At 39.5% G+C, this 6920-nt stretch overlaps 1 non-coding gene across 1 annotated transcript; it reads right to left on the reverse strand.

Moving 5' to 3' along the window:
- Positions 1 to 1456: 1456 nt before the first annotated feature.
- Positions 1457 to 1564, reverse strand: LOC130958371 (small nucleolar RNA R71). Its single transcript, XR_009077497.1, has one exon. It is a non-coding gene; the product is annotated as a small nucleolar RNA R71 (small nucleolar RNA).
- Between the last annotated feature and the right edge of the window lie 5356 nt (positions 1565 to 6920).

Raw genomic sequence — 6920 nt, forward strand, 5'->3', positions numbered from 1 at the left:
TAATTTTAAGTTTGGTGTCTTGCATGTATTGTTTATTTGATCTTGGTTCTATTTTCAAGTCAATAGTACAGGGAACTGAAGGTTCAGAACATGCAGCAGAGGAATTACACAGAAAAAGCTGGGCGTTCAAAACGCCCAGTGAAGAAGGACAGACTGGCGTTTAAACGCCAGCCAGGGTACCTGGTTGGGCGTTTAACGCCAGAATGGATACCATTCTGGGCGTTTAACGCCAGGATGGCACAAGGGGGAGAATTTTGTTTTCAAATCAATTTTTTTCAAGTTTTCAAAGTTTTTCAAAATCAAATCTTTTTCAAATCATATCTTTTCAATCAAATGTTTTCAAAATCAATTTCTTTCCTTTTTCAAAGATACTTGCTAACAATTAATGATTTGATTGAACATTTCAAGTATGTTGCCTTTTCTGCTGAGAAAGGTTTAATGTTTGAATCATATCTTTTCTTGATAGCCAAGTTATTAATTTTTAAAATCAAATCTTTTTAAAATTGTTTTCAAATCATATCTTCTCAATCACATTTTTTTTAACCAATCATATCTTCTTAACCTCATCTTTTTCAAAATAGTTTTCAATCAAATCTTTTTGACTTCTAATTTCAAAATCTTTTTCAAAAATCACTTGATTCCTTTTCCACTGTGAGTTTTCGAAAATTATCAATCAATTTTTCAAAATGATTTTAAAAACTTTTTAATTAATTTTCGAAAATTCTCTTCCCCTCTTCCCACATCCTTCTATTTATGGAGTACCACTCCTTCTCAATGCACAATTCGAACTCTATCTGATTAAGTTCGAATTCTTCTACCTCTTTCTTCTATTTTTCTATTCTTCTGACACCTCAAGGAATCTCTATACTGTGACATAGAGGATTCCACATTTTCTTGTTCTCTTCTCTTTCATATGAGCAAGAGCAGAGACAAAGGCATTCTTGTTGAAGCTGACCCTGAACCTGAAAGGACCTTGAAGCGAAAGCTAAGAGAAGCTAAGGCACAATTCTCTATAGAGGACCTAACAGAAATCTTCAAAGAAGAAGAAGACATGGCAGCCGAAAACAACAACAATGCAAACAATGCAAGGAAGGTGCTGGGTGACTTTACTGTACCTACTCCCGATTTCTATGGGAGAAGCATCTCTATCCCTGCCATTGGAGCAAACAACTTTGAGCTTAAGCCTCAATTAGTTTCTCTAATGCAACAGAATTGCAAGTTTCATGGACTTCCATTGGAAGATCCGCATCAGTTTTTAGCTGAATTCTTGCAAATCTGTGACACTGTCAAGACTAATGGGGTAGACCTTGAGGTCTATAGACTTATGCTATTCCCTTTTGCTGTAAGAGACAGAGCTAGGACATGGTTGGACTCACAACCTAAAGAAAGCCTGGACTCATGGGAAAAGCTAGTCAATGCCTTCTTGGCAAAGTTCTTTCCACCTCAAAAATTGAGTAAGCTTAGAGTGGAAGTCCAAACCTTCAGACAAAAGGATGGAGAATCCCTCTATGAAGCTTGGGAAAGATACAAACAGTTGATCAGAAAATGTCCTTCTGACATGCTTTCTGAATGGAGCATCATAGGTATTTTCTATGATGGTCTCTGTGAACTATCCAAGATGTCTTTGGATAGCTCTGCTGGAGGATCTCTTCATTTGAAGAAGACGCCTACAGAAGCTCAAGAGCTAATTGAAATGGTTGCAAATAACCAATTCATGTACACTTCTGAAAGGAATCCTGTGAACAATGGGACTAATCAGAAGAAAGGAGTTCTTGAGATTGATGCTCTGAATGCCATTCTGGCTCAGAACAAGATATTGACTCAACAAGTCAATTTGATCTCTCAAAGTCTGTCTGGAATGCAAAATGCACCAAGCAGTACTAAGGATGCTTCATCTGAAGAAGAAGCTTATGATCCTGAGAACCCTTCAATGGAAGAGGTGAATTACCGAGGAGAACCCTATGGAAACACCTATAATTCTTCATGGAGAAATCACCCAAATTTCTCATGGAAGAATCAAGAGAGACCTCAACAAGGTTTCAACAACAATAATGGTGGAAGAAATAGGTTTAGCAATGGCAAGCCTTTTCCATCATCTTCTCAGCAACAGACATAGAATTCTAAGCAGAACCCCTCTGATTTAGTGGTGCACGAAATTGCAATCACACTTTTGCAATCCCGCACAACTAACCAGCAAGTGCACTGGGTCGTCCAAGTAATACCTTGCGTGAGCAAGGGTCGATCCCACGGAGATTGTCGGCTTGAAGCAAGCTATGGTTATCTTGTAAATCTTAGTCAGGATATCAGAAATTATCAGGATTGATTGTAGAAAGCAAAAGAACATGAAATAAGTACTTGTTATGCAGTAATGGAGAATAGGTTGAGGCTTTGGAGATGCTCTATCTTCTGAATCTCTGCTTTCCTACTGTCTTCTTCATCAAACACGTAAGGCTCCTTCCATGGCAAGCTGTATGTAGGGTTTCACCGTTGTCAGTGGCTACCTCCCATCCTCTCATTGGAAATGTTCAACGCACCCTGTCACGGCACGGCTATCCATCTGTCGGTTCTCAATCAGGCCGGAATAGAATCCAGTGATTCTTTTGCGTCTGTCACTAACGCCCCGCCTTCAGGAGTTTGAAGCACGTCACAGTCATTCAGTCATTGAATCCTACTCAGAATACCACAGACAAGGTTTAGACCTTCCGGATTCTCTTGAATGCCGCCATCAGTTCTAGCTTATACCACGAAGATTATGGTTAAGGAATCCAAGAGATATCTACTCAATCTAAGGTAGAACGGAGGTGGTTGTCAGGCACACGTTCATAGTTGAGAATATGATGAGTGTCACGGATCATCACATTCATCCGGGTTAAGAACAAGTGATATCTTAGAATGGAAGCAAGCATGATTGAATAAGAAACAGTAGTAATTGCATTAATCCATCAAGACACAGCAGAGCTCCTCACCCCCAACCATGGGGTTTAGAGACTCATGCCGTGGAAGGTACACAAAGAAACGTGTAAAGTGTCATGAGGTACAGGAACAATGTCAAAAGGTCCTATTAATAGTAAACTAGTATCCTAAGGTTTACAGAAATGAGTAAATGACAGAAAAATCCACTTCCGGGCCCACTTGGTGTGTGCTTGGGCTGAGCAATGAAGCATTTTCGTGTAGAGACCTTTTCTGGAGTTAAACGCCAGCTTTCATGCCAGTTTGGGCGTTTAACTCCAAGTTTTATGCCAGTTCCGGCGTTTAACGCTGGAATTTCTGAGGCCGAATTGCTACGCCAGTTTGGGCCATCAAATCTTGGGCAAAGTATGGACTATCATATATTGCTGGAAAGCCCAGGATGTCTACTTTCCAATGCCGTTGAGAGCGCGCCAATTGGGCTTCTGTAGCTCCAGAAAATCCACTTCGAGTGCAGGGAGGTCAGAATCCAATAGCATCTGCAGTCCTTTTCAGTCTCTGGATCAGATTTTTGCTCAGGACCCTCAATTTCAGCCAGAAAATACCTGAAATCACAGAAAAATACACGAACTCATAGTAAAGTCCAGAAAAGTGAATTTTAACTAAAAACTAATAAAAATATACTAAAAACTAACTAAAAGATACTAAAAACATACTAAAAACAATGCCAAAAAGCGTATAAATTATCCGCTCATCACAACACCAAACTTAAATTGTTGCTTGTCCCCAAGCAACTGAAGATCAAATAAGATAAAAAGAAGAGAATATACTATAGACTCCAAAATATCAAAGAAACATAGTTCCAATTAGATGAGCGGGACTAGTAGCTTTTTGCCTCCGAACAGTTTTGGCATCTCACTCTATCCTTTGAAGTTCAGAATGATTGGCATCTATAAGAACTCAGAACTCAGATAGTGTTATTGATTCTCCTAGTTAAGTATGATGATTCTTGAACATAGCTAGTGTATGAGTCTTGGCTGTGGCCCAAAGCACTCTGTCTTCCAGTATTACCACCGGATACATACATGCCACAGACACATAATTGGGTGAACCTTTTTAGATTGTGACTCAGCTTTGCTAAAGTCCCCAATTAGAGGTGTCCAGGGTTCTTAAGCACACTCTTTTTGCTTTGGTTCACAACTTTATTTCTTTCTTTTTCTTTTTCTTCTCTTTTTTTTTTCGAAATTTTTTTTTGTATTCACTGCTTTTTCTTGCTTCAAGAATCACTTTGATGATTTTTCAGATCCTCAATAACAGTTCTCCTTTTCCATCATTCTTTCAAGAGCCAACAATTTTAACATTCTTAAAACAACAAATTCAAAAGACATATGCACTGTTCAAGCATGCATTCGGAAAGCAAAAAGTATTGTCACCACATCAAACTAATTCAACTAGTTTCAAGGATAAATTTCGAAATCCTGTACTTCTTGTTCTTTTGTGATTAAAGCATTTTTCATTTAAGAGAGGTGATGGATTCATAGGACATTCATAACTTTAAGGCATAAATTTTATTAATTATGAATTAAGAACAAGACTCAAATATAGATATAAGATGAGACTAAAAAATAAAAATAGGAATAGAAAAGAAAAAAAAAACGCAAAAATAGGCTCCTAATGATAGAGGTTTTCACAGAGTTAGGACTCAACAACCTTGATTTTGAGAAGTGGATGCTCCCTTAGCTTGAGAGGAGAGCTTTTGGCATTTCATCTCTTGGAGTTCACGCCCCTGCTTCTCTTGTTCCTTCCATTGACTTCTTGGTGATGGGCCGTTCAATGGGTATGAATTCATCTGCTTCCATCTTTACCCCAGCCTCTTTACAGAGCAAGGAGATCAAGCTTGGGTAAGCCAATTTGGTTACAGTGGAGTTCTTATTTGCAATTGTGTAGATCTCACAGGCAATCACATGATGAACCTCCACTTCTCTTCCAAGCATAATGCAATGAATATCACTGCCCTCTTGATGGTGACCTCAGAACGGTTGCTAGTGGGCAATATGGAACGCCCAATAAAGTCTAGCCAACCTTTTGCAATTGGTTTGAGGTCTCCCCTCTTGAGTTGGTTTGGGACACCCTTAGAATTGGTTATCCACTTAGTTCCAGGGAGGCATATGTCCTCTAGAACTTGATCCAACCCCTTATCTACTCTCACCATCCTCCTATTGAAGGAGTCAGGATCATCTTGCAGTTGGGGCAACTTGAAGATTTCTCTAATTTTGTCCAGATGAAAGTACATAACTTTCCCTCTGACCATGGTTCTGTAGGTATGGTAAGCGGTTCCAGTCATTCTCTGCTTATCTGTCAGCCACAGATTTGAGTAGAATTCCTGAACCATGTTCCTTCCAACCTTTGTCTCAGGATTGGTTAGAACTTCCCATCCTCTGTTTCGAATTTGCTCTTGGATCCCCGGATATTCATCTTCTTTCAGATCAAATTTAACTTCCGGGATCACTGACCTCAGACCCATTATTTTGTGATAATGGTCTTCATGTTCTTTAGTTAAGAACTTCTCTTGATTCCAAAGATTCTTTGGATTATTCTCTTTCTTGCCTCTTAAATTGGTTTGTTTTCCCTTAGGAGCCATGATATTGATGAATCTTGGCTTAGTGATCACGGAAAAGCACACCAAACTTAGAGGTTTGCTTGTCCTCAAGCAAAAGAAAAGAGAGAAGAGAGGGGAGGAAGAGGAAATTCGAATGGTGTGGTGTGATGAGGGAGCCAAACGTGTATTTATAAGGTGGGGAGGGGGGTTTTCGAAAAAAAGAGAGAAATTTGAAAGGATATTTGAGAAGATATGGAAAGAAATTGAGAAAAGAGTAAAATTTTTGAACAATGTTTGTAATTGATTTGAAATAAATTTGAAGAATGGTTTTGATTTTTGAAGATTTGAAAGTGAATGATGAATGATTGAAGTGTGATTTTGTAGAAAAGTATGGGTGAGAAAAGGAAAGTTTGAAAAAATTTGATTTGAAAACAAAATTGTGGTCCCCCCACCTTGCTGGCGTTAAACGCCCAGAATGGCACCCATTCTGGCGTTTAACGCCCACTTGGTGCCCTATTTGGGCGTTTAACGCCCAGCCAGGTGCCCTGGCTGGCGTTAAACGCCAGAAATCCTTTATTACTGGGCGTTTTTCCAAAACGCCCAGGATGCTGCACACCTGGCGTTAAACGCCCAGAATGGTGCCCATTCTGGCGTTTAACGCCCAAAATGGTACCATTACTGGCGTTAAACGCCCAGAATGGTACCTATTCTGGCGTTTAACGCCCAAAATGCCCTTTACTGGCGTTTTTTCGCCAGTAAGCTCATTTTCTCTGCTTTTTGAGCTGAATCCTTCTGTAACTCTGTGAATTCCTTCGTTTTTGATACTTGCCTCTGTAAGAACAATTCATACAACCTCCTAATGACTGGGTTGCCTCCCAGCAAGCGCTTCTTTACTGTCTTTAGCTGGACCTTCACTGAGAATCACTCAAGTCTCAGTTTTGAGCATTCCTGCTCAAAATTTCCTTCAAGATAATGCTTGATTCTCTGTCCATTAACAATGAACTTTTTGTTAGAATCAATATCCTGAAGCTCAACATATCCATATGGTGAAACTCCTGTAATCACATACGGACCCCTCCACCGGGATTTGAGTTTTCCTGGGAACAGTTTGAGCCTAGAGTTGAAGAGCAGAACTTTTTGTCCTGGCTCAAAGACTCTGTTTGACAACTTCTTGTCATGCAATTTCTTTGCCTTTTCCTTATAAATTTTTGCATTTTCAAAGGCATTGAGTCTGAACTCCTCTAGCTCATTTAACTGGAGTAATCTTTTTTCACCAGCTAATTGAGCATCCATGTTTAGGAATCTGGTTGCCCAGTAGGCTTTATGTTCCAGTTCCACAGGCAAATGACAGGCCTTCCCATACACCAGTTGGTATGGAGAGGTTCCTATAGGAGTCTTGAATGCTGTTCTGTAT

The sequence above is a fragment of the Arachis stenosperma genome, chromosome 10, assembly GCF_014773155.1.
Source record: "Arachis stenosperma cultivar V10309 chromosome 10, arast.V10309.gnm1.PFL2, whole genome shotgun sequence".
Taxonomy (NCBI): domain Eukaryota; kingdom Viridiplantae; phylum Streptophyta; class Magnoliopsida; order Fabales; family Fabaceae; genus Arachis; species Arachis stenosperma.